Source organism: Pinus tabuliformis, chromosome 9, assembly GCF_031772625.1.
Source record: "Pinus tabuliformis cultivar Carrire ecotype Pingquan chromosome 9, CPIR1, whole genome shotgun sequence".
NCBI classification, from domain to species: Eukaryota; Viridiplantae; Streptophyta; class Pinopsida; order Pinales; family Pinaceae; genus Pinus; species Pinus tabuliformis.
This window is the reverse complement of record NC_142307.1, coordinates 114,037,657-114,063,553: the sequence shown is the minus strand read 5'-3', so window position 1 is coordinate 114,063,553 and position 25,897 is coordinate 114,037,657.

The following is a 25,897-nucleotide window of genomic DNA, read 5'->3' as shown; positions in this document are numbered from 1 at the left end:
GAGCCTTGGTTTTCTCATTCCATGGTCATCATCTACTTCGCTGATTATAAGCTTTCACCTGGTTGTTTTTACCCTTTCTTGAGGAACCACTGCGATGAGTGGTCTTATTAGCCATCCTCTTGACCTTTGCATATTTTGAGCAGTTCCATCATGAACGAAACCAGTTGCTACCATTTATACCACTCGTTTTTTGGGTTGTGTTATATTCTTTCCATGACTAGCCCACGTAGTTAACCGGGGGGTTGGGGGGGCGGAACGCCCCCTTCGTTGCGCTGATTGTATAGCGGGGGGGGGGGGGGGGGGGGGTCATAGGGGGTTTGAGGGGTGCAGGTAACCCCCCCTCTATGGGGTCTGGGGCAGCGCCCCAAAAAATTTTGTTTTTGGACCCTATATTAGGTTGGGCGGACCTACCTATGGTTTTGTGCATGTTTTTCGCACATGGTTTTGGACATGATGGTTTCGGTCCATGGTTTTGGACACTTCAGCATGTATAAATATGTATTGTAACATTGAAAGGAACATAATATAAAATCAAGTTGGTAGTCCCGGTTTTGGGATCTAGGGAAAATCTCTGTGTATATGTGTTTTATGTGTTATGCTCTCGCATTGTTTATTTTCTGTGTTTAAGAATTCATATGCAGGTAATTTCTGTACAGGGTTAAAACCTACATCATTCCTCCAGGAGGAGTCCTCTTTCATCTCTTTTCAAACTCCCAAAATATGAAAATATCGTTGAGCACTTGCCTTTTCGAACTCATAAAACTAAATGAAAAGATGTCTACTTAGTATAAGTTTAAACCTTTTCGAGACTGAGATAAACTATCTATGAAAAAGGAATATCTTAGTCGAACATGGCTATGAGGTTCTCTTGAGTATTGTTTCTACATTTTCATACTTGAGAGACTATCTACGAAAAGGGACATCGGGAGTTTTCTTTTTCGTCTCTTTTTCAAACTCTCTAAACATGAAAAAGTTGTCAAGTTTTACCTTCACTCGACTCGTTAAAACATCAAACAATGATGGAATTGTCGAACATGACAAGGTCGAACCTCTCCTTCTTAGGGTTCACTAAACATACTCGAAGGGATTCATCCAAAGGATGGACTTACACATCAAGCATATGTTATCCTCCTCAAGCTTGTTAAAAAATAAAGAGGTACTCACCAGTATGGTTGGGGAAATTGGGAAAACAGGGTATTCCATTTGCTAATGGCAGCGAGTCGCTCTTGAACACGACACTCTTCCACTTCATCTTCATGTCTGTTGGGTTGGGTAACCTACTTGACTTTTGGTTGGCATACCATTTTCAGAGCCTCCTTTTCAGTTTTGGTTCAATGCTTCCAACTCCATTAAGTGTTGTCGGTGTGTTCAAGAGAATTCATTCATTTAATATCCATTATAATATTCTTAAGCCTTCATTCCATGTTTTCCTTTCTTGATCTAGTTCCATATCAGCATCATTATGTCTCAATCATGATACCTGTTTCATGTCATTGATGGGGGATACATCAAGGCCCTCTTGCGACGGGTCACTTCTTGTCAACATCAACACATTATCCAGGAAGTTGACTTAGAAATAACCCTTTGGTACCTTGGTGCTTGCATACATCAATGTAAATTTTTGTTTCAGGGAAAACTAGTGTCGATTCGAACTACTAGTCCCACTAAGACGGGTAGCTATCTTAGAAACAAATAATGAAAGCTTTTCAAGAGTTCCTTTAAGTGTGATAGATGGAAGAGAAGAAAAGAGGACCAACCTGGATCTTCTGCTTTGATCCTAGCTTGATTTATCCTTTCCTTGATAGAATTCGCCACTCCTCTCCTACTTGTCCCACTTCAAAGAGTACCTATAGAGTCAAAGTAACAACAAACTATCAAATCATATCTATCTAAAACATCATAAACAATGCAGAATCAGAAACACATAGACCATACAATTGCATTCATAAACAATAAGATTCATAAATAAACGATTATATGGAGGAAAACTAAAAGAAATTTATTAATAGTAGTGAAAGAGAGGATTACAACCTAGCTATTTGATCCAGCATCATCCTCCCAATGTAGAAGCCCTTTTCACCTCATGAACAAGAAAATCACCCAACAATGCAATGTCTCTTCTCACCAACAAACCAATATCACTTCCTTACAAAACACAAAATTCCAGCCCCAGATCTTTCAGATGAGGGGTCCATTTATAGATGTATTGCAAGGGATTGAGTCAGCTCTGGCTTTTTTATTAGTGTCATTCCACTTATAGTTCTTGGTTCCACTTGGAGATTTCAATGATCTCTTACTCATCCCTGGGCGAATTCAGAGAGGAAAGTGTCACAGGAGAAGTTTCTGGAAGATTCCATGATCATCCACCTTGCAAACTGTCTCTGCCATTTGTCTATTCTCACTCATCTCACCCCACAGAAGGCCATTTCAGTATGCATCACACCTGGCCAGTTTTGCAGTCAGTATGCATCGTACCTTTCCCATTGAGCAGTCTGTATGGTACAGTTTTGGCCAGCTCTGAGTAGTTTTTCAGGTGGAACTTCTGGGAAATGATGTAATCAGCTGACCATGATCGTTTAGGGTATGAAACAACACTTTTAGGGACTTAAGGAGCCCTTAGTTTATGGACATATGAGTTTGGGTTTGCAATGCCCAAATATGTCTATAACAGCTGCCCCTTAAAGCATGAGGTCGTAAATCTTCTGATGTCAGGTGAAATGCTTTATTCATGAGGATCCGAGGTATTCGTACTGGAAGGTGACCTGTATAAGATACAATACATCATCGTCATATATTTTCGTGATCTAGCTAAGGCGGGCATTCCCATGCTCAGCTTTACAAATTCATTTTCATGTACATAGGATAGACAATCATCTGTTATTGCAGATTGGTGATTCTTCGCATGAAGAGTCATCTTCCCTGGCTTAGATGACTATCTGTGTAGCTTCTATATACAATTGATGTCTTTATTTTCCTGAATATATTGTAGCCCGGATGGATGAAACTAGATCCAGGGTCTTCAAAACTCGTCCAATCTTCGCCCGGTGTACAACTCGATCCATGTGAAAAGATGTTCTGAAGTCGAACATGGAAATACATCGCCTGGTTACCAGCCAATGATGTAAGTTGTTCACAGACGTGAGAGGAGTCACTGATATTGATGATGAACCTCAAGGTACTACAGTACAATTCACGTGGTGTGAATATATGAGCTGATTTCGAGCACCACACAAAGTCTTTCGGTCGTAGGTCATTGATGTAAACCTATCGTCGGAAGTGAAAAACTTGCCATTGAGGCATGCAAGCTTCAAAGTACTGAAAGGTTTGTTTCTAAGTCAACTTCTTGGATAATGAGCTGATGTCGACAAGAAGTGACCTGTTGTAGGAGGGCCTTGATGTATCCCACATCTACGATGCAAAACAGAGCAAATGATTTTTGTGGAGGTGAAAACGATCTGATGATATAAGGTTCAGGAATGGCAGCCATGAAAAATGAAGAGTGGATGTAATGCAGTGGATGAGGCATTTGCTGGATGGTGAATTATCTGAATGACTTATCTTGAACATATTGGCGACACTGATATGGACTGGTAGTGTTAACCCCATGGATGGCATGGTGGACCAATGTTGACGGTGAACGGAGAAAACCCAACCCAACTCAATCACGGTGATGGAGTGAAAGTGTCATGTTCAAGAGCGACTTGCTACCAATAGAGTTCTTCAAGTTTTCTTCCCATTTTTCCCCAGACATTGCTGACTAGTGCCTCTTTATTTTTGACAAGATCAAGGAGGATAACATATTCTTGGTCTATAATTTTCCCTTCGGGCAAACTTGTCGCTTTGTGTTTAGCGAGCCTAGCGTCGGTGAGACTCATTCTTGTCTGGGTGGACAAGTTTGTCGCTATTGTTTTAATGAGTTTAACGAAAAAGATAACTCGGTCCCTTTCATGTTTAAAGAGTTTGAAAATGAACGAAAAGGAGACTCCAATAGTCCTTTTTCGTGGCATAATCCCTTAAGTCCAAAAAGGTGTAAAATAATACGAAAGGGATGACTTTTCGATAGTTTTAACAAGCCGACAAAGACAAGCGCTTGATCTTTTTGTTTAATAATCCCTCAAGTCCAAAAAGATTAAAATAAATGAGAGGGATGACATTCCCCTTACTTTAACGAGCTGGGAAGGCCAATAGCTCGACAATATTTTTATATTTGACGAGTCTAAAAAGAGTTTAAAAGAGACTCATTTTTGAGGAACGAGTGGTATTTCTGGGTAGCAGCTGGTTCTAGGTAAGTTTGGAACTTCTAAAAACATGGCAGTGTGAAGAGGGTGGCAATCAAAATCACTTGTCATAGATGTTCCTCAAAAAGGTAAACAATCAAGTGGAAGCATATGGTCGGCCGAATGAAATGGAGGTGATGGAAGGAACACAACCAAGGTTCAAAAGGGCTGATAGCAAAGCGATCACAAAGGTTATTTACCAGAGGTGGTTTCATTTTCTAATGAGCTTGAATCAAGAGAAACTATGCTTAGTAGCAGGTTTATTTTTTAATGAGCTTGAACCTTACGAGAACATTGCTCTTTTTCCTTTTTATGTAAGCTAGGAACAACCAAACTATAAAGCTAAAAAGCTAAAAAATGAAATTGGTCGTTTTTGCTTGTATAAAAAGGTTTACATGCCCCCAGCATAAAAAAAAAGGTCTTCAGTAACCAAATGGAAACTTACTATGGTTAAGCAGGATGATTTTATGTCGATAATTAGACAAAACACTCCCTGCACTTTGTCTGCCAAATAGACAAAGGTGAAAGGTCACTCGGACCAATCACATAGCTTATAGGGAAACTTATCTTTACAGGTGGGTTTGTCCGCAAAATAGACAAGGGTGCAGCCCCCTAAGCTTCGTTACATTCACCAAACTACTCGCAGTAATTAGGTGGATGGAGTGAAGGTTCATTTACGAGATCAAGTGAAAGACTCGACTTGGAACTTTGCCCAAACTTGTTTCATTTTTTAACGAGCTTGACACAAGACAAGGAATTCTGCTCAGATCCTTTGTTTCATTTTTTAACGAGGTTGACACCATTCAATGAACTATCCTCTGGCTACCTTTGATCACAACTCATAAGGGGTCATGAAGGAAAGATCTCGTTCCAATGTCCCCAGTACATAATGTACAACATCACTGAATTGATTGTCAGATGATGTAGGTATGGTAGGGCTTGGAGGCAATACCTCACGATGATCCACACTATCAAAATGTTCAGAGTTCTTCTTCATCTTTGTTGATGTAGAAGATATCATGTGACAGGTTTCCACTGTGGCCACTTCTGCCAGATTACTCGGAGGCGGAAGGGCAAAAGTCCCCATTAAGGAAGGGTCTTTTAGGAGACCTACTCCGATATTTTGAAGTGATTGAGAGCTTCCATGGATCAAAGGAATGCTTCCGGTAACTTGAGAACTGTTGGGGAGGAAGGTTAGTTGGTCAATGATTGTGATTCCGCCTTGAAAGGGGAATGCAATATTTCTAAAATATGTTGACACAACAGCAGCCATAGCATAAATCCAGGGCCTGCCCAGTAGGATGTTGTAGTCAAGGTTTCCATCAATGACCTCGACTTCAATTTCTACTGTCTTGCCCCTAATTCGATTTGCAATTTACTTAATATCCCATATGGCATGTATGTTCTTCCATCGAACGCTTTTAATGTCGTTGATAATTGTGACAAGGGTGGAGAGCCTAAATTTTTCTAGCAACTCATTGACATAATACAGGTAGATGCTCCCTCATAAATGATTGTTTGATGAACAGTTTTGTTGAGGGCTTTTACCCGTATGAAGAAAACGAGTTATGCTGGTAAATGAGGTTCGTATCCTTTATGATTAAAGGCCACTAGATTGGAATCCACTGGATCAATCCCACCTATCGCTGATAACAAAGCCTGCTTTTGGGATGGGCAATTCTGCAGTACTTCAAGTGTCGACATAGCGGATGGCGATTGTGCTAGATCCTCCATTATATTATAATTATGTGCTGCTCGAGCACGAGGATTAAACGTCAATTTATGTACTACTCCCTTAGGTGTTTTTATTGTTAATTCAGGAATGATTGGTGGAACAACTTTTGATGAAGTTGTTGTCGAACTGCTGGGTTGATCTGTAGCCTTTCTGTTCAACGATTGAGCATCATTTTGCTGTTTTGAGATGGATAGCATAAGCACTTGGGATGGGGAAGCACGATCACTAGCAACTAGGTTAGTTTCTAGATTCGGAAACGGATCAGTCAATACTGCTGAGCTATTTGAAGTCTTTTTGAAGAACTTCTTGAGTTCAGCTTGATGTGGACAATATTTTGTGTAATGGTCCTCATCACATATGAAACATGGCTGATTGGGTTTCTTCTTTCCAGTAGGGTTTCCAGAAGGTTTCTCGGGAGTTGAATCCTCCTATTTCTTCTTTTTGTTTGTCCCTTTCTTCTTTCGCCTTGGTTGCTTAGGATTTTTTCCTTTGTCGGTTGACACGGCATTGACCTCCGAGGCGAGAGGTTCTTCATCTGCTTTTTGACTAGAAACTGTACGGGCTTTCTTAGATGTAGCCTTTGTGGTTTTTGTGCTTGTTGTACCTATCACACCATTGCTGGCATGAGAGTCTTTGTTTGATTTAGGAGGGGGAGGAACGGAAAATTCTGGTCTAGGAGTGTTAGGAATTTTGTCATAGAGCATGCCAGACTGAGTATAGATCAAGTCTAAATATTTTGCACGAATAATGACTTGCTCTTCAGTGACAACTCCTCCCTTGGCTACATCCTCTATAATAGAGGGCAATAATAACTTTATAAACCATTCAGCTAAACGTTGATTAGGAACATACGTCTTCACCATTCTTTGACGATGTTGCCACTCATGAATATGATCAGATATGTGAGTGGTCGTCGTTTGTTTAAAGTTGGTAAGGAGTTCTGTCCCTGTTTCGTACCTTATGGGTAACTGAAAATGGGTTAAAAAGGTAGTGGCAAGGGTGTTGAAGTTATCAAATGAAGCTCTAGGCAATTCTATATACCATTTAGCTGTCGGACCAGTTAACGTTCGCTAAAAAAGGCGAAGCCTAATCGAATCATCATTCAGGGTGTTGGATGAACACCACAAATGGAATGTCATTACATGATTCGATGGATATTCACCTGGATTTCCATTGAATTTAGCAATATCAGAGGGAATTTTATGAGGAATCGCAAGCCACCAAGGGGTGTAAGCAATTGGATCATTTGTTAGCCGATTTAGATCTGGTAATTTTAGAGTTGCTACAAAGGGCAACTGTTGATTCAGGTTAGGTGAAGCATACCTAGGATAAGATGGAATCGCCTGAGCAGTAGGTCTTTGCATACCAGCATAATGTATTTGATGCTGGTAACTTTGATAAGGTTGATGGGCATAACCATTATAGTATGGTTGTTGATAACCACTTTGGAAATGCGGTTGCCCATTACTTACAAAGCCTTGTTGCTCAGGTCCTTGGTATGACTGCTGGAATTGCGGTTGTTGATATTGCACCAACCATGGTTGTTGGACCATTTGCTATTGTCCAATACTGGATGATTGACCAAGATGCGGAGTGATAGTACCTATTTGAGCCTGAGTCGCTCCAGATAAGGAGGCACTAACCTGAGGTTGTGATTGAATTGCTGAGACGAGAGGCTGTTGTATTGCAACTTGAGAGACTTGAGGTTGACATACAACAGGTAGCACTTGTACTTGCGATACAGTCACAATAGCAGGTGTAGTGGGAATATTTGACATAGGATGGACTGGTTGCATTGAATATACAACCCTTGGTTGTTGAGGCAGTATTGGTATCCAACCGCTGGATGTAATTCCAATTTGACCTAAATTTTGTTGTAAACTCTCATATGGTTGTTCTCCAGGTGGGAACAATTAAAAGGCATGCTGCTCCCATATGGTGGCAATCTAGTACTTAAAGGGTAGATTGGCCTTTGAAGACACATTGGATCAACTTGTTGAGTTTCAACATAAGAAATTCCAGATGAGATTCCGGATGAAGAAATAGGAACATAGCATGTCGTTGAAACAGTCCTTGATTGGACTCCAACTTGTTGTTGATAACTAGCCGGGATAGATGGTATACCAGCAATCATTGTAGGAATGGCAACAGGAAGCTCCGTCGTAGCTGTGTCAGTTGACACAGCCCTAGATGATGATGGTTGTTCAAACATATTTAGTCTATCCAAAAGATTTCCCGGCGATTCGACAGGAACTTGCGATGAAAAAGAACTAACTTCTGTAGTAGAAGGATGTAAGTGGATCCCAGTTCCAAAATGCACTGGAGTACTGGTTGGAAGATCCTCTACTATGTCTTCTATAGAAATCAATCTAGGTGGAAGAGGTAGACCGTCAGGTCCGTAAAATATTTCTGGAGCCGAAGAAAGTGTACCTTCTGCAGTAACAGATACTAGAGGGGTGACACATTCTGAATTCTGGAATTCAACTTCCAGATGTTTAGGCAAGTGAACTTTAGTTTCTGGATCAGTCCTAGGTGGAGCTGTTTCAGGAATAGAGGTGTTTATAATTACACTAGGATCAGTTCTAATGTCCTCTTGTAACTGCGGAACTACTTCTTAAAGGTAGATGTACCAGAGATAATTGGAGTAACGATAGTCTCTGACAATGTTGAAACACAAGTTTCAAATAAATCAGGTGACTTGGACTTAGTTAAATGAGAACGCTTTGCCTGGGATGGTTTCATTTCTGGGGTCAATGATGGTTGACTCACTATTCTTTTCGAACAACAGGGTTTTGATTGGCTTTCTTCCACGATTGCGGATTACTTGATCAACTCAAAAATAAAAGGGGAAAAATGCTATTCTGATTTAAATGAATTTTAAGACACTTTGATGCAACTTGCTTTTTCAATTTTTAAGAGTCGAGAAAAAGCTAAAGGTGACTCTAGTCACCTTCGATTTTTAATGAGCCTGAAGTGACAAGTGCTCAAATGGACCTTTTCTTTTAAGGAGTTGAAAAGGAACGAAAGTGACTGATCTGGAAGTCTAGATAGAGGGTTTACCAAATTGATCGTAAAACTACAAAATACACCTTGGTGATTAATGATAGAGAAATTACCAAGGACTTATGTACGGCAGTCAATCTTCCTGAATGCTGTGTTCAGTGCATTACGATCGATAGGGGGGCAGACACGGCTTCCTAAGGATAAAGTATATCAGCCTATTGTGGTCTCCCAATATATACTCGACAGTATGGGGATCACAAGTCTGTACTGGCACTTGTTGTATCAAAGAGGAGGAATCACCCAACCTTCGATGAAAACGATAGTTACTAGGTTTTATGACGTCGGAACACGTCTCTAGCCTAGACTTCTAGATGCGTTGCGTTAGGTTCCAAAGCATTTTTATGTTCATTGAGATTTATTTTATGGTTGATCTTGCTTAGAAGTTTGTCTTTCAAGGTTCACCGTGTGATGTAGATATGAAATTCCTAAATATGCGATCTAAAATGATAAACTGTCGTTTATGTTCTTTTAGCAATGAAAATCCTAGCTACAAAGGAAAACATATTATGATTTTCTTTCAGCAGAGAGCATAGAGCACACAATAAATGCACTTTCCTAAATCAACTTTTCCATGCAGTCAAAATGAAGATGCACATGCATGTATCTATTTTCTGCTTTCTTAATGTGTGAATGCCAAAAAGAAAGCTAAGTATAGATCTGAACTATTTTCTTTCAAGGCGACAGTACTAACAATTTTTCTTTTCAAAATAAAAGGAAGACTAAGACGAAACTTTTCGATTTCTAATTGAAAATTGTTTTCGACACTTCAAATACTAATAACTCAAATCAAGTACAATGACAAAAGTACAATCAACTCCCTAGAAGAGGAAGACTTTACGACACTCTTCTTTTCATTCAGAATGACAATTACGACACTTGCATCAAAAACGACAGTTCGATTAGGCTACTTTCGACAAAGGAAGACTGTAAATGATCGACAAATACACAAAAAAATTTACAATTCCTAACTGATGGAGGCTAAAATATGTGAAGGAAGAAGGTTTCAGCAAGAAGACACTGATCATGTACAACAAAACTATTGAATAAAGTTGAAAACAAAGAGGAAAAAACCAAATTTCAGAGAAGAAAACAATATCACTCAATCATCGCACCTGCAACACAGGGAAATAGGGATGCATCTCACCTGTAACACACAGGAGGTGCGATGCATCTAGCTTGCACAGTTACAGACAGTGCGATGGGCCAGGGAGCGAAACTGAGCTTGATTTTTGCTCAAAATTTACAGCTAAGTTCAGTGATTTAGGTTGAGTAATGATGGACAGTAATAACAAGGCATAAGGGTAAGATTTGATGATGTTCTAAGCTACCACAAGGGAACTTAGAATGCTTTGTAAGTCAGATGTTCAATTCATAAACCATCCTGGAGATTGACTGAAGCAGCATTCATCTACTTCGCAATTTCATAGCAAAGGCGTTTCAAATGCTAGCTGGCTAACTTCAGGCTCTGTCTGTAGTTAATAAAGCAAACAATAAGCAAACAAAATAGACTATTCATTTCCCAGTGGAGTCGCCATTTTGTTTCAGGGAAAACTAGTGTCGATTCGAACTACTAGTCCCACTAAGACGGGTAGCTATCTTAGAAACAAACAATGAAAGCTTTTCAAGAGTTCCTTTAAGTGTGATAGATGGAAGAGAAGAAAAGAGGACCAACATGGATCTTTCGCTTTGATCCTAGCTTGATTTCTCCTTTCCTTGGTAGAATTTGCCACTCCTCTCCTACTTGTCCCACTTCAAAGAGTACCTGTAGAGTCAAAGTGACAACAAACTATCAAAGCATCTCTATATAAAACATCATAAACAATGCGGAATCAGAAACACATAGACCATACAATTGCATTCATAAACAATAAGATTCACAAATACACAATTATATGGAGGAAAACTCAAAGAACTTTATTAATAGTAGTGAAAGAGAGGATTACAACCCAGCTGTCTGATCCAGCATCATCCTCCCAATGTAAAATCCCTTTTCACCTCATGAACAAGCAAATCACCCAACAATGCAATGTCTCTTCTCACCAACAAACCAACAACACTTCCTTACAAAATACAAAATTCCAGCCCCAGATCTCTCAGATGAGGGATCCATTTATAGATGTCTTACAAGGGTGTGAGTCAGCTCTGGGTTTTTTATTAGTGTCATTCCACTTATAGTTCTTGGTTCCACTTGGAGATTTCAATGATATCTTACTCATCCCTGGGCGAATTCAGAGAGGCAAGTGTCACAGGAGAAGTTTCTAGAAGATTCCATAATCATCCACCTTACAAACTGTCTCTGCCATTTGTCTGTTCTCGCTCATCGCACCCCATAGAAGGTCATTTCAGTATGCATCACACCTGGCCAGTTTGGCAGTCAGTATGCATCGCACCTTGCCCATGGAGCAGTCTGTATGGTACAGTTTTGGCCAGCTCTGAGTAGTTTTTTAGGTGGAACTTCTGGGAAATGATGTAATTAGCTGACCATGATCCTTTAGGGTGTGAAACAACACTTTTAGGTACTTAAGGAGCCCTTAGTTTATGGACATATGAGTTTGGGTTTGCAGTGCCCAAATATGTCTATAACAATTTACCTCGCTCTTGGCAACAGATTTACATCAATGACCTTCGATCGAAAGACGTTGTGTGGTGTTTGACATCAACACATTTATTCATACCATACAGATTGTAATGTAGTACCTTGAGAGCCATTAACATCATCAACAATTTCTCTCGTTTATGTTAATAAATTACATCATCGGTTGGTAATCAGATGGTGTCTACCATGTTTGACCTCAACTCATTGATTCACATGGTTAGACTCGTACGTTGGTTGGTCATGTGAAGGAGATAGAAGACCCCAAATCTAGTTTCATCCATTCGGGCTACGATTTCAAGAGTTATACAAAGATCACAATGTATGATGGCCATGATCATACAAACAATCATCTAGTCATGGGTCCACCAGTTGTCATCTATGGATGCATATTTTGATCATTGTACATGTTATGTTAGCTTATGTGTTGAGTATGGGTATGCCTCCCTCAGCAAAAAATATGTCATGATGAAAATGTATTGTAACAGATGAAGCTCGTCGGTTGTTGTTGATCCCATCTTGTCACAAGATATTCACTTCAGTTATCAGTCATCATTTTTGACTTGCATTTTAAGGGGAAATATGTTATAGGAAATTTCATCACATCAAATAAATAGGCCTTCTAATGGGATCAATTAACATCCTATTCCCCCTTTCATCATCTTGCACAAATACTTAAGTATGCCCCTTTCATTCCCCAGAGTTTCGGCCTGAAACTGCATCATCCAAGCCAGTTTTAGGACCAACGCTCCCTAGGCTCTTGCTGAATAGTGTTCACCTACAACTGTCTCCAATGTGGCCTACATTGATCACCTAGAAGTTGCTCCCCTTTGCACCTGAGTTAGTTCTAGAAATTCAGGAAAAAGAAAGAAATTTTGGAAGCCTCCTCTTCCAGAAGCTTCCAGAATTTGTTACAACCATTTACCTCCGATAAAAAATTCAGATCCTATCCTATCCTAGTTTGGATTCTCCATCCCTTATCCTTTAATCGCATCCTCCCATCAAAGGTGGATCTAAAACCTTATATTGATAATTGGATAAGAACTCCCAACTTACCCCACTCCTTTATATATTTACAGCCTTCCATATGCAAGAGTTTGGATTTTTTAGAGTGATTCTACCCTTATGCTTCTGTTGTGAGAGGTTTCATTTCATGCATTTGGGGTGATTGGAGGTGCACATCGTGACAAGGAAAGGACAAGTCATCCTGGAGGAGCTCTTCTACAAGATCAACACCTATTTATGGTTGTAAATTGCTTCCATTTATATTAATGCAAAAAAATCTCTATTTTCCTATATGTGATGTTGTTATTTCATGTATTTCAATACCATGTTGATCTATTGAATAGAGTATTTAGATGATACTGCATAGATATCGTAGTTTATTGGCTTATGTTATCTTACTGTCCAGGTTCTAATTTTGGCAATCGGAGCTGGAATTGGAGAATTCAAGCTAAAGAAGGAGTGAAGCTTGCGATGGATTCTAGGTAGGCTTCATTTTTTCATCTATTTAATTTAAGGAAAATATTGGGTTCCTTATCTCTCTGTTGTTCTAGGTTAGCCATCAAACCTAGGGGAGATACTTTTGTCCGCAATCGTAAATCCTATATAACATTATGAATGCCTTGCTTTCTTTCCTACCTAAATCATAACTAGTCAAGGTCATGGATTACTCAACTACAAAAGTTATTTAGGACAAGATGAGCCGTTGTTATGAAAGTAACAACAAGGTAAAACAAGAAAAACTTCTAAGTTTTAGAATGAAATTTGAGTCTTTGAGATGCCTGATGATGAATATATTGCAAAATACTTTCTAAGAGTTGACGAGGTTGTGTACACTATAGGAGGACTTGATGAAAAGTTAGAAGAGCCTCTAGTAGTTCAAAAGGTGTTGAGACCTCTCCCTGAGAGATTTAATCCCATGGTTTCAGCCATTGAGGAGATGATAGATTAAAAGACTCTCACTTTTGATAAACTACGTGGTACTCTTACTGCTTATGAGATGAGAATTTATAATGGCAAACCTACAAGAAAGGAGTCAAAATTCAAAACAGATTAGAAGCCCAAGGAAGAGCATGAAGATTCATGTTGTGAATTAGATGAAGAGGAAGTTAAGTTTGTGAGGAATATTAAAAGAGGCACAGGCAAGTACAAAGGTAAGCTACCTTTTAAGTTATTTAATTGTGGTCAAGTTGGTAACTATAATTCCAAGTGTCTTGAAAAGAAGAAGAAAGAATATGGCCCTAGGGAGACGTTCAGGAAAAATCAAAATGAAATAAAGAAGGCTAAAAAGAAAAACTTCTACACCGAGATGCCAAGTCCTCTGAAAGTTATTATAGCCAATCTTCAAATAAGGAAAAAGATAGTCAAATTTCAAAGGAATTTATGATCATGGCTATAGAAAATATGGAAGCAAAAGTTATTAATCCCGATGAAGAAGAGGCTGATGTTGATTTAGAAGGAGAGTTGGTCAGTGCTCTTGAAGAGATTGAAACGCCGAGGAAGAGAAATACAACCTAAAAAAAATGATTGATTAAAGGCAAAGCTAAATCCATTGAACCTTTGCTCCTACAAATTGAATAAGGTAAGAAGATTCAGGAAACTCTGAATTAACAACCCAGTGAGAAAAGTCAAGCTTGTGAAAGGCTTGAAGGAGAAATTGTTTCTCTGAGAAAATAGATTGAAAAGGCTAAAAATTAGTTGAGCTTTGAGAAATTTGGAAAGGGAACTAAAAATTTAAATGAGCTTCTTGAAGCACATAGAGTCTCCAATAACAGAGCGAGTTTTAGATTTGATGTCGAGTCAAGCTGAACAACTAATTTAAAGGGAAAGAGAGTGATGACCTTTGTGCAAGCAACTGAAATTGGAGATAGCACAATAGAAAAAGGAGATTCAATGCAACAACCACATGAAAAATGAAGCACACAACCCACATTAGGGGAATTTTGATGTCTAAAATGGGCCTCCTAAGAAAAATGTACAACCAAAAAAAACTTTATAAGAACCAATAGGATTCAAGATGATGATGTCAACCATGGGGGATGATTCACCATTTCTGTAGTAAAAAAGTAAAAAGATTAAAAAATAATAAAATAATCAAACTACTTTTTCAACTCGTATTTTCAACTTATTTCCCTAAGGTTTTACTCAAATTTCAAGCGGGAGTACTCGTTGGATGAAAATTTTAATTCCTCATCCAAGGAGTACCCATATTGCATACTTATAATGGACCCTGCTACACAAAAAATGGGAAATGCATGAAAAAATATGATTGCAATTATGTTTTTCATGTATTTCTCATTTTGCGTGTAGCAGGGTCCATCGAAAGTATGGAACATGGGTACTCCTTGGATGAGGATTCAAATTTTACATCCAATGAGTGTTGCTGCTTAAAATTTGAGTAAACCCATAGGGAGATAAGTTGAAAATACGAGTTGATTTTTTTTTTTCTTTCTTCCCTCTAAAATTTGATGATGTAATATAATCTTATTTTATTATTTCCACTATTATTTTATAATTCCCTTAGGAGGCCCATTTTAGACCTCAAATTGCCCTAATGATTTGCAACAACAAAATAAGAGGTGCAATTCAAACAATAAATCGAATCCCACACAACAAGAGGGGAACAACACTGGAGAGGCAAATTGAAATACACAAAGGGCAGCCCAACAAGATTTCGGATATCAATTTTTTCCCAAGTATGAAGGAACTTTTCCAAGTTATTGTTTTACATGCACAAGTTATGGGCACAAGGCAACAAATTGTAGGGTGAATCTGCCCTTTAGACAACTCAAAAAATAGAGAAGAATTTATTAGTCAAATAATCAATCTGTGAGACAAAGGATGAGTAGACCCAGCTACAAAAATTCATTCACTCCTTTGAACAATTTAATTCAATGTAGATATATAAACAAAATTTCATCATAAATTTCTTGAATACTGGGGAATAAACAAGATATATCAATTTTTCAAACTTACTTTTATTTTCCAAATTCTGAAAGATTACTATAATCATCAATCAACATCATCGCTTTAAATTGGTTTCCTAAAATCAATTGGATTTTAATTTTATTTACGTATTTGAAAAATAGAATTATTACACCAATTAGCATCTACAATTGTGTGGTGGTAAAATAACTTTCCTTTTTTAATTTTGTTTTGGAAATTCACGATTGAGAATTTTAATATTCTTAGCCGCCTGGAAAAACATAAAATTGACACATGTTTGGTTATACTACAGATATGGATCAAAGAGTTATTGTTTCTTCATCGAATATTTTTGGGAGGCTAATTTATTTATTTTTTTGAAGTTCCACTTATCAAAAATAATTGTTTTATATTATTTAAAATGATAGTAATTTTTTTTTTTTAATTATGAATTTTCGATCCAAAAAAAAATTATATATTTTTAAAATAATACAGTTTGATATCAAAAATAATAATTATATATTTTTTAAATAATATTATTTTGCATTAGTTTTTGGGCTACTCAATTAATGATAATTGTGAAATTTAAATTTTATGTGCGAAGAGGTTTGAGGTTCAAATCCCCTCATTCACCTGTACCTGTGGAAAGGACATTCATAAGCATCTTGAAGTTATAATGATAGCAGTTGAAATCCAACCCATATGACCTGTTAGCCTCCTGCTGCAGCAGGTATTCATTTTTCATGATTGACATTTTTACATGCCAAATATGTCATACTCTGCAAGCTACAGTGTTCCATATTTCCACAAGAAGCAATGAAAGTGTGCTGGTCCAAATGCCACTGCTGTATTCCATTTGTGATGAGTTTTTTCAGTTAAGGGAAGGCCAAACAGCTAAATCTTGGTCTCCCTAGATTTCAATTTCCTGTTGTAGAATATAGAGAAGGTATCTGTCCAAACAGCTAAATCTTGGCAGATTTGTAGATAAGTAGAGAACCAAAGGGACCCAACTGTTTAATCTGGGCCCTGGCAGAAATAAGTGCAGATTTAGATAGGAAACATTCAAAAGAAAAAATGTAATTCTGGGTCTGCAAGTCTAAGTGCACCCTAATCAGAAAAGAAGAAAAAATGTTAGGACAATAGGCTGGGTAGGTAGCTGTTTGGTGGCAGAATGATGATTGATGATAAATTTTGTGTCTCGCAATGTCTTATCTTTTCAGATCACAGTTATCACGCAGTTGTATTTCAAAGGAGGTACTCAAGCTAGAATTCACTAACCTCCCCTTCTTCTCATTTCCCCCAAGTCACTTACTAACATCCCCCAAGAGGTCAAGACCTCCTTGAGCCTCTCAGTTTCATCATGTCCATGACATTCGCCTTGGTGAGGATCTGCTTCACCCAAGGATTGCTCACTCATCTTCTATGAGCCTTCTTTTCCCAGCAAAGCCTAAGGTCTCATACCTTAGCGCCCTCTATTCATCTCCATATTAACTACTAACTTTATTATATAACTCCCTATCAGTTTTTCCCTTCCCCTATTAAAATCATGTATATAAAACTCCCTTATGTAAATACTCCCTCCCGGGCATTATAGCCATAATTCTACTGAGTCCGGGAAATCACAGTCCATCTGGGGCTGTCTTTAGCCCATCTGAGTCATTAAGGAGCTAGTTTGACATCTGGTCAGCTAGTAACCTCTCCCCTAGCCCAAAAAACCCATATTCCACCCTTGTCCCTAAGTCCGAATGTAAATATATCAACCCGCGCTTTTTTAACACATAAAACCCCATTCCTTAAGTTTAAACCCACCCGCGCAAAAATTAAAGGAATATTCCTGTGCATATGCCGCCCCTTATCCCTCCGTCATATCACACTCCCCGCCAGCCGTTGGATTGCTCGCCCACAGATCAACGGTGGGCGGGCCGTCCCATCTCCAAAACGCCCGAGCTTTAGTGTCCGGGAGATGGGCGGTATTGCTGCCGTACCTCCCGCCACGCGTCAAGCGTTAGGCCGTGGCAGAGCCCTTTCCCCCGAAACTGCCTTTGTCCATAAGCGGTGCGCCCAAACCGGAAACCGCCCCTGCCTGCGTCACCCGCCTACCCAGTGACGTCACCCCCCTGCCCAGTCACTATGTTGAGTCACTTGCTTGCGTGGCCTCCTGCCACGTCACTGCCACGTATCCCTGCCACCGTACCTGCCAAGTCACCATCCGTACATGATGACGTCATGCTGACGTCATCCCGCCACGTCGTCCTGCTGACGTCACCCGTCGTACAATGTCACGTCATGCTGACGTCATCAGCGCTCTTTGGGCACAAAGGCGCGAAAATCGCACTTCGGAGCCCCGGAATCCGATTCTGAGGTAGTTTTTGATGAGCGATTAATCGCTCATCGCTAGATTTTTTGGCCCTGAATAGAGAATCTTCAGGGAATCTTTTCTTTCTGCAGCCCCCAGCAAGCCCGAAAGGCGCCGAATGACCCATTTTTCCTCGCGAAGCTTGCCAGAAGGAGCAGGAAGCAGTTTCGAAAGAAACAGAGGCCGAACAGCGGCCATTTATTTATGAATAAGACCCACAGCACCTCAGAACAGCATCAATTTATTGCCAAAGGGTATCAGAGGAAGAAGGAGAGCCAAAGAGTATCAGTCGAAGATTTTTGAAGGGCTCGAAGTACTTAAACATTGATGAGCCCTCCAGAAAGTCAAATCAAGAGGAGTAAGCCCATCCTAGCTCTCAAATCACAGTCAGAGGCATTTAAAACTGCCGAACAGCAAGGGTGCAAAGACCAATGCACAGTTATGACAGATGAAGAGCGCAGAGCCACCAGGACATATATTAACTCATTTTGATACAGCTGCCCCCAGCAAAGCTCAAAGATATTTTCTGGCATTTATTTCTAGATAGGATTAGGTTAAAGTAATCAATTTTCTGTCAGACCTGTTAGGTCGGCTGTAATAGATAATTTTGGATAAATCTTCCCTATATATACCACCCTCTGTATTGTTTAAAGGGTCGGTTGGTTGATAGTTTTTCAGTGGAGACTCGCACTGTATACCTGATATGTTTTCTGTAATCAAAAACTGCTGAAAAGCTTGGAGGAAAGACTGTCTGCTCTGTGTCTAATGGTTTCAAGAAGTGAATTTGGAATTCATGTGCTGCAACATGACTCAATAAGTTTTCCTATCTCTGTTTTTTCCATTGATATACCGTCTAAATAGCAGGAAGAAAGAATAGCTTAGAATTAGTTTAAATACTCTCTATGCTCAATTTCTGCTGTTTCTTTATGTTTTCCTTTGGATCAGTCATGAATATGAATTCCCTTCGGCTCATATTTCCCCTAATCCATCCATCTTTGACAATTGTCTAGGAATTCTTAACTGCTCCTAGATAGAGCTCATTCACTTTCCCCCTTTAAGCATAGTGAGAGATTCTTTGTTGCCTCTCATTCCTTATTCCTCATTCCATCCTTTTAAGCTTTAAGTGTTGTTTCATGAGCAGCTACCTTGCTCCTTATTTCTCTTGTGACCAAGAAAATGCACCAGCAGTCCGACTCCTTGACTCCACGCCCAATGGTTTGAAACTTCCAGACTATGCCTTGCCTCTCTGTATGAAAACATCAATTTTCCCACCAAAAAACAAAACAAAAAACCCTCTGAACTCGAGACCTAGCCTAAAACCCTTTAAAAAAAAAAAAACAAAGCTAAATCTAAAAGAGAGAGCCCTCTCTAATTGCAGGTTGGCTAGAACCTGCAGTCCAAAGTTGGTCTGTGGTTACCTCGGCCGTATCCTTTTCTGGAGCTTAAGGACAACCTGAGTGATAACATAATGGTGACTCCACTGGGGACCTTCCTTAGATAATTTCACAAAGTGTCACAAAGAAAGTTGGAAAGCTCCACTGGGGGGAACTAAACCTTCACAACCATTTTTTAAGTTTAGTTCTGGTCTTTGATGGTGGACAGAGATCAGGCACTCAAAGTTAATATATCCACCTGGCGACTCCACATCATCCTCATAATAAAGACTCCACTGGAGAAATGAACCCAAAAGAAATTTATGAGCAGATCAGGCTTTTGACCTGGATTATTATCCAAGAGGTCATGTTCTTTCTCCTCCATAAAATTTTGCTGTACATATTGTTCGAACTTGACTTTTATGTTTTTCCCGTAGAAAATGTTGAAGAAAGCCCTCCTTGCACATTGGAACAACAGCCTCTAAATGCTGCTGATGCTCACCCTATAGTCAAGGGGGACACTACTGTCAAAACAAATCATCCTATCCCTGTTCACACCGAACCCAATCATTTAACCCCTGTACACAATCCCCTGCCTCGTAAGGTTCCTGATAGATATAAGCCACTCATTTTGCCTCCCGTGCTTAATCCTTTGCCCAAAAATCATCCCATGTATCTCCCAAGATTTGGTGGAGAGAGTGGAGTTACTGCCCAAAAGCATATCCAGGCTTTTGATGATTATTTAAACATTTTTGAAGTAGAAGATGAGGATGTTAGTCTTAGGCTGTTCGCCCTTTCTTTACAAAGTGAAGTTAGGACTTGGTTTAAAGCATTGCCTGAGGCAAGCATCTCAAATCTCCAGCAGTTATTCAAACTCTTCCTTGATAGATGGATGATCAAAGTCAATTTCCTCGTGCTCATAGAAGAATATAATCAGTTAAAAAGGATTCCAAATGAATCTGTTCAGCAATTTTCTGACCGATTCAATCAAGTTTATCATTCTATACCATTGAATATAAGACCTCCCCCTGATTTGGCCTTATTACATTATCCAGCAGCATTTGATCCAGAAATAGAATTCCATCTAAGAGAAAGGAGCCCCTCTACTATGCAACAGATGCAGAACATGGCAGTAGATGTAGAGGTTAATCTGAAAGTTATGGAGGAGAAGTTGAAAGCAGAAAAAGGGGATGAACTTGATATCTTTGTAAAGAAAGCAGAGGAATTAAAGCAGATGTGCACAACAGAAGTTGAACATTTAGAGCACCAGAACAGATCTGTTTTGCGAAAGGAAAGTAATGATATACATGCACAAACCTGCCACAAAATAGATGACATATTCATACCTCCATACTTAATGGAGCGGTCTGTTGATATAATGTATGAATATAATAGCTTCTCTTCTTTCAACTGTCTGCCCAAATATGATCAGTATGATGATGACTATGAGCCTAACGACCAAATCAGCCTTACAGAGGAGTCAGACATTATTCTGGCAGAAAGCTCAGTTCAGGTTCAGCTACCTGAACCCAATGATCAGAATGCCCATCTCAGCCATGAAGAAAAGGAAGAAAGTGCAGAATGTGTTGATTTCAGCGAAGGAGCTTTACCATTTTGTTTCAAGTCTTTTCAGTTTATTAGGGAAAATTATCATGCTATTAATAATCAAGTGTCACCATGTTCTGGTACTGATCAGCCAGAGGAAAGTCCAGGCCCTGCTCCTAAAGCATTAACACTAGATTTGCAGCCCCAAAGTGCCAGTGAATGTCAGATTGAGGAAGACTCAGAAGCGGCAGCATGTGACCAAAAAATCCAACTGGACTTCCCGCCTATCGGTTTTCAACCATCTCAGATATTTGAAGAAGAAAAGGAGCAGTCAGCACAAATTTGTCAAGTGCCATCTGAGCCAGCTTTCAAAGAATTACAGGTACCATCCCATGTTTTGCAGAATTCATCTGATGGTAAACTGCGTGATGAGGTAAAACACTGCTCTTCTCTGCCAGTAGGCTGCGAACCACGGTATCAAGTGGTTGATGATCCCTCAATTCTAAAGCATGATAGCTCTCCCAAACTTTTGTACAGTTCTTTAGTTCAGTCCAGCAATAATGTATATATGTTGCAGGACCCTTTTGTACAGTTTCTTGTTTCAGCAAAGAAGGTCAGCAGCTTCCTGATTTTCTCAAAGATTAATAAAGCCATATCAGATTGCAAGATCTCCATTTCAGGTAACAGCGAGCACAAGCAGCAGGGGCCATTCATATTTATAATGCTTAAGTGGCTGCATTGGCTGTTTCATTTCACCTAACGGCAAAGTAAATACTGGTTAGGGTAGGTAGGTAGGATTAATAAGGCAACCGGCCAAGCAAATTTTGCAGAATACAACAACAATTGAAAACAAGGCAGTCTGACCTGCTGTTCTTGGCTTTTCAGAAGGAAAAGCCATCCCCAAGTGGAGCCACGGTTAGCCTCCTGCTGCAGCAGGTATTCATTTTTCATGATTGACATTTTTACATGCCAAATATGTCGTACTCTGCAAGCTGCAGTGTTCCATATTTCCACAAGAAGCAATGAAAGTGTGCTGGTCCAAATGCCACTGCTGTATTCCATTTGTGATGAGTTTTTTCAGTTAAGGGAAGGCCAAACAGCTAAATCTTGGTCTCCCTAGATTTCAATTTCCTGTTGTAGAATATAGAGAAGGTATCTGTCCAAACAGCTAAATCTTGGCAGATTTGTAGATAAGTAGAGAATCAAAGGGACCCAACTGTTTAATCTGGGCCCTGGCAGAAATAAGTGCAGATTTAGATAGGAAACATTCAAAAGAAAAATTGTAATTCTGGGTCTGCAAGTCTAAGTGCACCCTAATCAGAAAAGAAGAAAAAATGTTAGGACAATAGGCTGGGTAGGTAGCTGTTTGGTGGCAGAATGATGACTGATGATAAATTTTGTGTCTCGCAATGTCTTATCTTTTCAGATCACAGTTATCACGCAGTTGTATTTCAAAGGAGGTACTCAAGCTGGAATTCACTAACCTCCCTTTCTTCTCATTTCCCCCAAGTCACTTACTAACATCCCCCAAGAGGTCAAGACCTCCTTGAGCCTCTCAGTTTCATCATCTCCATGGCATTCGCCTTGGTGAGGATCTGCTTCACCCAAGGATTGCTCACTCATCTTCTATGAGCCTTCTTTTCCCAGCAAAGCCTAAGGTCTCATACCTTAGCGCCCTTTGTTCATCTCCATATTAACTACTAACTTTATTATATAACTCCCTATCAGTTTTTCCCTTCCCCTATTAAAATCATGTATATAAAACTCCCTTATGTAAATACTCCCTCCCGGGCATTATAGCCATAATTCTACTGAGTCCGGGAAATCACAGTCCATCTGGGGCTGTCTTTAGCCCATCCGAGTCATTAAGGAGATAGTTTGACATCTGGTCAGCTAGTAACCTCTCCCCTAGCCCAAAAAACCCATTAAAAACCTCAAAAAACCCATATTCCACCCTTGTCCCTAAGTCTGAATGTAAATATATCAACCCGCGCTTTTTTAACACATAAAACCCCATTCCTTAAGTTTAAACCCACCCGCGCAAAAATTAAAGGAATATTCCTGCGCATATGCCGCCCCTTATCCCTCCGTCATATCACACTCCCCGCCAGCCGTTGGATCGCCCGCCCCACAGATCAACGGTGGGCGGGCCGTCCCATCTCCAAAACGCCCGAGATTTAGCGTCCGGGAGATGGGCGGTATTGCCGCCGTACCTCCCGCCACGCGTCAAGCGTTGGGCCGTGGTGGAGCCCTCTCCCCCGAAACCGCCTTTGTCCATAAGCGGTGTGCCCAAACCGGAAACCGCCCCTGCCTGCGTCACCTGCCTGCCCAGTGACGTCACCCCCCTGCCCAGTCACTATGTTGAGTCACCTGCCTGCGTGGCCTCCTGCCACGTCACTGCCACGTATCCCTGCCACCGTACCTGCCACGTCACCATCCGTACATGATGACGTCATCCCGCCACGTCGTCCTGCTGACGTCATGTTGACGTCACCCGCCGTACAATGTCACGTCATGCTGACGTCATCAGCACTTTTTGGGCACAAAGGCGCGAAAATCGCACTTCGGAGCCTCGGAATCCGATTCTGAGGCAGTTTTTGATGAGCGATTAATCGCTCATTGCTAGATTTTTTGGGCCTGAATGGAGAATCTTCAGGGAATCTTCAGGGAATCTTTTCTTTCTTCGGCCCCCAGCAAGCCCGAAAGGCGCCGAATGACCCATTTTTCCTCGCGAAGCTTGCCGGAAGGAGAAGGAAGCAGTTTCGAAAGAAACAGAGGCCAAACAACGGCCATTTATTTATGAATAAGATCCACAGCACCTCAGAACAACATCAATTTATTGCCAAAGGGTATCAGAGGAAGAAGGAGAGCCAAAGAGTATCAGTCGAAGATTTTTGAAGGGCTCGAAGTACTTAAACATTGATGAGCCCTCCAGAAAGTCAAATCAAGAGGAGTAAGCCCATCCTAGCTCTCAAATCACAGTCAGAGGCATTTAAAACCACTGAACAGCAAGGGTGCAAAGACCAATGCACAGTTATGACAGATGAAGAGCGCAGAGCCACCAGGACAGATATTAACTCATTTTGATACAGCTGCCCCCAGCAAAGCTCAAAGATATTTTCTGGCATTTAGTTCTAGATAGGATTAGGTTAAAGTAGTCAATTTTATGTCAGACCTGTTAGGTCGGCTGTAATAGATCATTTTGGTTAAATCTTCCCTATATATACCACCCTCTGTATTGTTTAAAGGGTCGGTTGGTTGATAGTTTTTCAGTGGAGACTCGCACTGTATACCTGATATGTTTTCTGTAATCAAAGACTGCTGAAAAGCTTGGAGGAAAGACTGTCTGCTCTGTGTCTAATGGTTTCAAGAAGTGAATTTGGAATTCATGTGCTGCAACATGACTCAATAAGTTTTCCTATCTTTGTTTTTTCCATTGATATACCGTCTAAATAGCAGGAAGAAAGAATAGCTTAGAATTAGTTTAAATACTCTCTATGCTCAATTTCTGCTGTTTCTTTATGTTTTCCTCTGGATCAGTCATGAATATGAATTCCCTTCGGCTCATATTTCCCCTAATCCATCCATCTTTGACAGTTGTCTAGGAATTCTTAACTGCTCCTAGATAGAGCTCATTCACTTTCCCCCTTTAAGCATAGTGAGAGATTCTTTGTTGCCTCTCATTCCTTATTCCTCATTCCATCCTTTTAAGCTTTAAGTGTTGTTTCATGAGCAGCTACCTTGCTCCTTATTTCTCTTGTGACCAAGAAAACGCACCAGCAGTCCGACTCCTTGACTCCACGCCCAATGGTTTGAAACTTCCAGACTATGCCTTGCCTCTCTGTCTGAAAACATCAATTTTCCCACCAAAAAACAAAACAAAAAACCCTCTGAACTCGAGACCTAGCCTAAAATCCTTTTAAAAAAAACAAAGCTAAATCTAAAAGAGAGAGCCCTCTCTGATTGCAGGTTGGCTAGAACCTGCAGTCCAAAGTTGGTCTGTGGTTACCTCGGCCGTATCCTTTTCCGGAGCTTAAGGACAACCTGAGTGATAACATGACCAATTCATATATATATATATAGAGAGAGAGAGAGAGAGAGATCAAATTTGAAATCCATAACCACTGAAAACCTTGAAACAATCGGATTGACCATCCTCATAATTATTTGTTTGACCACATTTATCCTTCCATGTTATTAATCATTCTGCCACATTAATTGCTCATCCTCATTAAGTTGCAGTTTAGTGGCATGACTATTTCCCACTCCACACACATTTCAATTTCCACCGATAGATTTCATAATTATTTTTTCATCCAATAAATTTAATTGGCTTTTAATTAGTTGTTTAAAATTAAAAAAAAACACTTTTAATTGTAATTATTTTTTTCGAATGAAACAATTTTGTTAATTATATATCTATATATATATATATATATATATATATATATATATATATATATATATATATATATATATATATATATATATATATATATATATATTTATTTATTTATTTATTTATTTATTTGTTAACTCTAAAAGTATTTTTTTATTGGACCTAGAGTATGTCCTAAAACTCTTTCTTCTTGGCTAAAAGCAACTGCTCGTTGTAGGCTACAACTTGATTGAGGATCCAACCTCTGTGATGAGCAGGCGCCAACCTGTTGTATGCTCTAACCTGATTGAGGCTCCAACCTTGATAATGAGTAGGCTCCAACATACCCTAGGATTTGACCTAATTGAGGCTTTAACCTTAGTGGAGGCACCAAACTCCTCCTTCAACTTGGTTGGACCTCTATTTCGTCTCATTTTTAAACTGCATCCATGATCATCACATATCACTGAATTTCCATGCAAGGAGACTATCACAACTTGAAAACATTGACATTGTCATAAACATTGCCATCCTCCCAATCACTGTCTCTATAATCTACAATAACTACACTGCCATACTACCTGCAACCCCTATACTACTATATACAACTCACATCAAAACATCATATCAATCACTCTTGTTGGTTGTCA